A 6,754-nucleotide genomic window follows, 5' to 3' on the forward strand; every position below is an offset into this window, starting at 1 on the left:
CTCGGGGATGGTACCAATGGATCGGGCATCCCCACATTAGTTCAGATGGAAGCAACTTCCAAGTCTCTATGACCTTCAGAAAAAAAGTTATTCAAGAAAATCTGGATCTCCAATGGGGTTTCATCCCCAACCCTAACCCTAACCCTGGCTGCAACCCTAACCCTAATTGCAACCCTAACCCTAACCCTAACCCTAATTTCAGCCCTTACCCTATTCACCTTAGGGTGAATAACTCTGCGCTGCTTGCTCGAAACGGGGTGAAATTTGGCGTGGGTGCGTGGCTGTCTCCCCTTCATCATGTGTGAAATGCCCGACTCTCTACGACTTTCAGAAAAAACGTTATTCAAAAATATCGTGTACCTTTTGGTTGAGATTCGGTGGTTTGACCCCTTCCGGAGGTCGTAGAAGCTCGGGGATGGTACCAATGGATCGGGCATCCCCACATTAGTTCAGATGGAAGCAACTTCCAAGTCTCTATGACCTTCAGAAAAAAAGTTATTCAAGAAAATCTGGATCTCCAATGGGGTTTCATCCCCAACCCTAACCCTAACCCTGGCTGCAACCCTAACCCTAATTGCAACCCTAACCCTAACCCTAACCCTAATTTCAGCCCTTACCCTATTCACCTTAGGGTGAATAACTCTGCGCTGCTTGCTCGAAACGGGGTGAAATTTGGCGTGGGTGCGTGGCTGTCTCCCCTTCATCATGTGTGAAATGCCCGACTCTCTACGACTTTCAGAAAAAACGTTATTCAAAAATATCGTGTACCTTTTGGTTGAGATTCGGTGGTTTGACCCCTTCCGGAGGTCGTAGAAGCTCGGGGATGGTACCAATGGATCGGGCATCCCCACATTAGTTCAGATGGAAGCAACTTCCAAGTCTCTATGACCTTCAGAAAAAAAGTTATTCAAGAAAATCTGGATCTCCAATGGGGTTTCATCCCCAACCCTAACCCTAACCCTGGCTGCAACCCTAACCCTAATTTCAGCCCTTACCCTATTCACCTTAGGGTGAATAACTCTGCGCTGCTTGCTCGAAACGGGGTGAAATTTGGCGTGGGTGCGTGGCTGTCTCCCCTTCATCATGTGTGAAATGCCCGACTCTCTACGACTTTCAGAAAAAACGTTATTCAAAAATATCGTGTACCTTTTGGTTGAGATTCGGTGGTTTGACCCCTTCCGGAGGTCGTAGAAGCTCGGGGATGGTACCAATGGATCGGGCATCCCCACATTAGTTCAGATGGAAGCAACTTCCAAGTCTCTATGACCTTCAGAAAAAAAGTTATTCAAGAAAATCTGGATCTCCAATGGGGTTTCATCCCCAACCCTAACCCTAACCCTGGCTGCAACCCTAACCCTAATTGCAACCCTAACCCTAACCCTAACCCTAATTTCAGCCCTTACCCTATTCACCTTAGGGTGAATAACTCTGCGCTGCTTGCTCGAAACGGGGTGAAATTTGGCGTGGGTGCGTGGCTGTCTCCCCTTCATCATGTGTGAAATGCCCGACTCTCTACGACTTTCAGAAAAAACGTTATTCAAAAATATCGTGTACCTTTTGGTTGAGATTCGGTGGTTTGACCCCTTCCGGAGGTCGTAGAAGCTCGTGGATGGTACCAATGGATCGGGCATCCCCACATTAGTTCAGATGGAAGCAACTTCCAAGTCTCTATGACCTTCAGAAAAAAAGTTATTCAAGAAAATCTGGATCTCCAATGGGGTTTCATCCCCAACCCTAACCCTAACCCTGGCTGCAACCCTAACCCTAACCCTAACCCTAATTTCAGCCCTTACCCTATTCACCTTAGGGTGAATAACTCTGCGCTGCTTGCTCGAAACGGGGTGAAATTTGGCGTGGGTGCGTGGCTGTCTCCCCTTCATCATGTGTGAAATGCCCGACTCTCTACGACTTTCAGAAAAAACGTTATTCAAAAATATCGTGTACCTTTTGGTTGAGATTCGGTGGTTTGACCCCTTCCGGAGGTCGTAGAAGCTCGGGGATGGTACCAATGGATCGGGCATCCCCACATTAGTTCAGATGGAAGCAACTTCCAAGTCTCTATGACCTTCAGAAAAAAAGTTATTCAAGAAAATCTGGATCTCCAATGGGGTTTCATCCCCAACCCTAACCCTAACCCTGGCTGCAACCCTAACCCTAATTGCAACCCTAACCCTAACCCTAACCCTAATTTCAGCCCTTACCCTATTCACCTTAGGGTGAATAACTCTGCGCTGCTTGCTCGAAACGGGGTGAAATTTGGCGTGGGTGCGTGGCTGTCTCCCCTTCATCATGTGTGAAATGCCCGACTCTCTACGACTTTCAGAAAAAACGTTATTCAAAAATATCGTGTACCTTTTGGTTGAGATTCGGTGGTTTGACCCCTTCCGGAGGTCGTAGAAGCTCGGGGATGGTACCAATGGATCGGGCATCCCCACATTAGTTCAGATGGAAGCAACTTCCAAGTCTCTATGACCTTCAGAAAAAAAGTTATTCAAGAAAATCTGGATCTCCAATGGGGTTTCATCCCCAACCCTAACCCTAACCCTGGCTGCAACCCTAACCCTAATTGCAACCCTAACCCTAACCCTAACCCTAATTTCAGCCCTTACCCTATTCACCTTAGGGTGAATAACTCTGCGCTGCTTGCTCGAAACGGGGTGAAATTTGGCGTGGGTGCGTGGCTGTCTCCCCTTCATCATGTGTGAAATGCCCGACTCTCTACGACTTTCAGAAAAAACGTTATTCAAAAATATCGTGTACCTTTTGGTTGAGATTCGGTGGTTTGACCCCTTCCGGAGGTCGTAGAAGCTCGGGGATGGTACCAATGGATCGGGCATCCCCACATTAGTTCAGATGGAAGCAACTTCCAAGTCTCTATGACCTTCAGAAAAAAAGTTATTCAAGAAAATCTGGATCTCCAATGGGGTTTCATCCCCAACCCTAACCCTAACCCTGGCTGCAACCCTAACCCTAACCCTAACCCTAACCCTGGCTGCAACCCTAACCCTAACCCTAACCCTAATTTCAGCCCTTACCCTATTCACCTTAGGGTGAATAACTCTGCGCTGCTTGCTCGAAACGGGGTGAAATTTGGCGTGGGTGCGTGGCTGTCTCCCCTTCATCATGTGTGAAATGCCCGACTCTCTACGACTTTCAGAAAAAACGTTATTCAAAAATATCGTGTACCTTTTGGTTGAGATTCGGTGGTTTGACCCCTTCCGGAGGTCGTAGAAGCTCGGGGATGGTACCAATGGATCGGGCATCCCCACATTAGTTCAGATGGAAGCAACTTCCAAGTCTCTATGACCTTCAGAAAAAAAGTTATTCAAGAAAATCTGGATCTCCAATGGGGTTTCATCCCCAACCCTAACCCTAACCCTGGCTGCAACCCTAACCCTAATTGCAACCCTAACCCTAACCCTAACCCTAATTTCAGCCCTTACCCTATTCACCTTAGGGTGAATAACTCTGCGCTGCTTGCTCGAAACGGGGTGAAATTTGGCGTGGGTGCGTGGCTGTCTCCCCTTCATCATGTGTGAAATGCCCGACTCTCTACGACTTTCAGAAAAAACGTTATTCAAAAATATCGTGTACCTTTTGGTTGAGATTCGGTGGTTTGACCCCTTCCGGAGGTCGTAGAAGCTCGTGGATGGTACCAATGGATCGGGCATCCCCACATTAGTTCAGATGGAAGCAACTTCCAAGTCTCTATGACCTTCAGAAAAAAAGTTATTCAAGAAAATCTGGATCTCCAATGGGGTTTCATCCCCAACCCTAACCCTAACCCTGGCTGCAACCCTAACCCTAACCCTAACCCTAACCCTGGCTGCAACCCTAACCCTAACCCTAACCCTAATTTCAGCCCTTACCCTATTCACCTTAGGGTGAATAACTCTGCGCTGCTTGCTCGAAACGGGGTGAAATTTGGCGTGGGTGCGTGGCTGTCTCCCCTTCATCATGTGTGAAATGCCCGACTCTCTACGACTTTCAGAAAAAACGTTATTCAAAAATATCGTGTACCTTTTGGTTGAGACTCGGTGGTTTGACCCCTTCCGGAGGTCGTAGAAGCTCGGGGATGGTACCAATGGATCGGGCACCCCCACATTAGTTCAGATGGAAGCAACTTCCAAGTCTCTATGACCTTCAGAAAAAAAGTTATTCAAGAAAATCTGGATCTCCAATGGGGTTTCATCCCCAACCATAACCCTAACCCTGGCTGCTAACCCACTTTTCTGGGTTAAAATCAGGGGAAATTAAACTGAAACAAGTTACTCTCCCGTGTATGAGTCAGCAGATTTGACTTGTAAGGAAATGACATTTTTCTGGAAGCCAGCCACATAGATAAAGTCAATTAATGTGGCAAAATCCAGCCTCCTTACATATTAACTTGTTGATTCTTTCTTGCCTCAGAATAGCACCGTGTGTGAAGCAACCTCACAAAGGACATAACAGATAAAACCAGGCTCCTGTCTTGGCTCTTGCAGGCGATGATGCTATCAGGCCGTCTGCACCCTCTGTATGGGTGAGCCACAGAGATAGGGTGCCCATAGGGAGACGCGGCTCATCAGCACATCACCTGGGACAAAAGGTCAGAGCAGGAGGAAGGGATAACACTGTTGTGTAATCATCAGAGCTAACAGAGATGCCGCCTCGGTCTCGCTCTATCTTCTTTTTATCGGACAGGATTATGGAGATGGTAATGGTTTCAGGGAATGGACGGGGCAGGGATGTTAAAGCCGGCAATCGAGGTTGTCAGCCTCCTCTTTATTTTCACTTTCAGGCTTTTAGGATGTGGAGATTTGAGAAGTGGAGGAACAGAAATAGAAAGGAGGAAAAGTGCCGGAGCTGTGAGAGTGACAGCTTGTGGAAGGATGATTTCTTAAATGATTTCCTTCGTGTTTTAGGAGTTCAGAGTGAAATCACTGAAGGTTACATAACTGTCCAAAATAGTTTGCGATTTTATTTTTGTTGTTATTTTTTTATTTTATTCACTTCTGCCAAGGAGGTTGTTTTCCTCTGCGTTTGTTTGTTGGATTACTCAGAAATTACTCAACTGATTCCCTTGGAATTTTGTGGAGGATTGGAGCATGACCCAGGGAAGAGCCCAACCCATACACCAATAACGCTATTTGTAAATAATGACCATGGAGCAAAATACATACATTTCCCTTGCTTGCTCCTCTCGGCCTCTTGTGGAGAGACTGAGCACTTGAACCTTCGCACGCTGAGTATCGGGAGACCCTTACTTGAATCTGAGACTAGAAACACCGCACTCAACTGAACTCTGAAAAAGACGATAAAGTCTATTGACAGCTGGATTGATTGGTTGATTATTGTTATTGTGCTTCTCGTTATGGTCAATAATCTGTCTGTCAACTCATCTATATGCTTTCTGGGATTGTGTTGTGTCCTAAAGTAAAAATTACATTGACTCGGGGAAACAAAAGCTTTGTCCTCAATGTAATCTTGATTGTTTCTCTCCTGTTCGCTCCGCCGGTCGGGCTCTGAACAAAGCTGTCACTCTGCAATTCAGTCTGAATGCATTCTTTGAATATGCCAACGTGCTCTGAAGCCGCAGTGCGATATTAAAGAAATGATGGATTTAATACGCTGATCGCTGGCAGTTTGACACACTGCTACACACAAGGAGAAAAATGGCATTTTAGGGGAAGGCGTACAATTTGAAGCCAGGTGTGCAGAGGCAGCCATTAAATATCTCATTAAATATCTTAATATGGCCTCGGGCAGAAATCTGCAATGGATCAAGACATTTAGTCCCTTCAGTAACCCTTGAAAATTACAATGTCTTTGCTTTATGGCCCCTACAGTTCAACCCAGAAATAGTCTTTGTGGTATTGTATGGTGAAGCCCATACTATAGATTGAAGCTATTGTTTTGACATTGCTATTTCTGTCTGATTGAACTGAGCCCAGGACCTCTGGCAATTCATAGACCAACATGTGAATATTATCTGCAGCACACGTTATTCTAATAAACGTGTTTAGGTGACATCTCCGAACGGCCGTTGCGGTACAATCTGAAATTTCTCACCATAAAACTATATTTATATTCACTTACATGTCACTGTAGGTATTTATTTCAATAAAATGAATAGAACTGTTTATAAAAGAAACTGTAGTAAAAGCCCTCAGTAGAGCTCTCTATGTACAGCAGCAAAGATCTAATTAATTCACCCTGATAAATTAGATTAAACCGTCATATTAGTCCTTCCACGTTCAGGAGGATTACACAGACCTGCTGTTCTTGGCCGTCCTTCTCTTTATCCACTTCAATGTGACTTTGGCTGATGCTCACTACACTGGCAAGGTTGATGAAACAAGTTTGCTTGAACATACGTCTTTGTTTGGTGTTTTTTTTTTGTTTAATGTACAACTGCGCACTCTCGGAGAGGCTTTTATTTTCTTTCTGTCCAACCTGGAACCAAGGCTTCTTTGCCACATTAGTGTGGGGGTGTTTGTTGTGTTTACGCTCTCGCTGCTGCATGCTGACATGTTTGCTTTTCCTGAGTTACCCTGAAAACACAGCCTCAGGTTGTTATAGCTGCTCTGAGCTGTGTATCCACTTGCATGAATCAATATGTGCGCTTGATTTATCCTCTTGCTTGTAGCCAAATGATTTTATTTTTCACTGTGATTTATTCCTGCTAATTAGCAGAGTCTGGCGTGGAAGTCGTTGCTTTGTTATTGCTGTGTGTTGTGTGCAGCAGCTGTGTGTTGGCTGCTGTTACGAGGAC

Source organism: Paralichthys olivaceus, chromosome 23, assembly GCF_024713975.1.
Source record: "Paralichthys olivaceus isolate ysfri-2021 chromosome 23, ASM2471397v2, whole genome shotgun sequence".
Lineage (NCBI taxonomy): Eukaryota > Metazoa > Chordata > Actinopteri > Pleuronectiformes > Paralichthyidae > Paralichthys > Paralichthys olivaceus.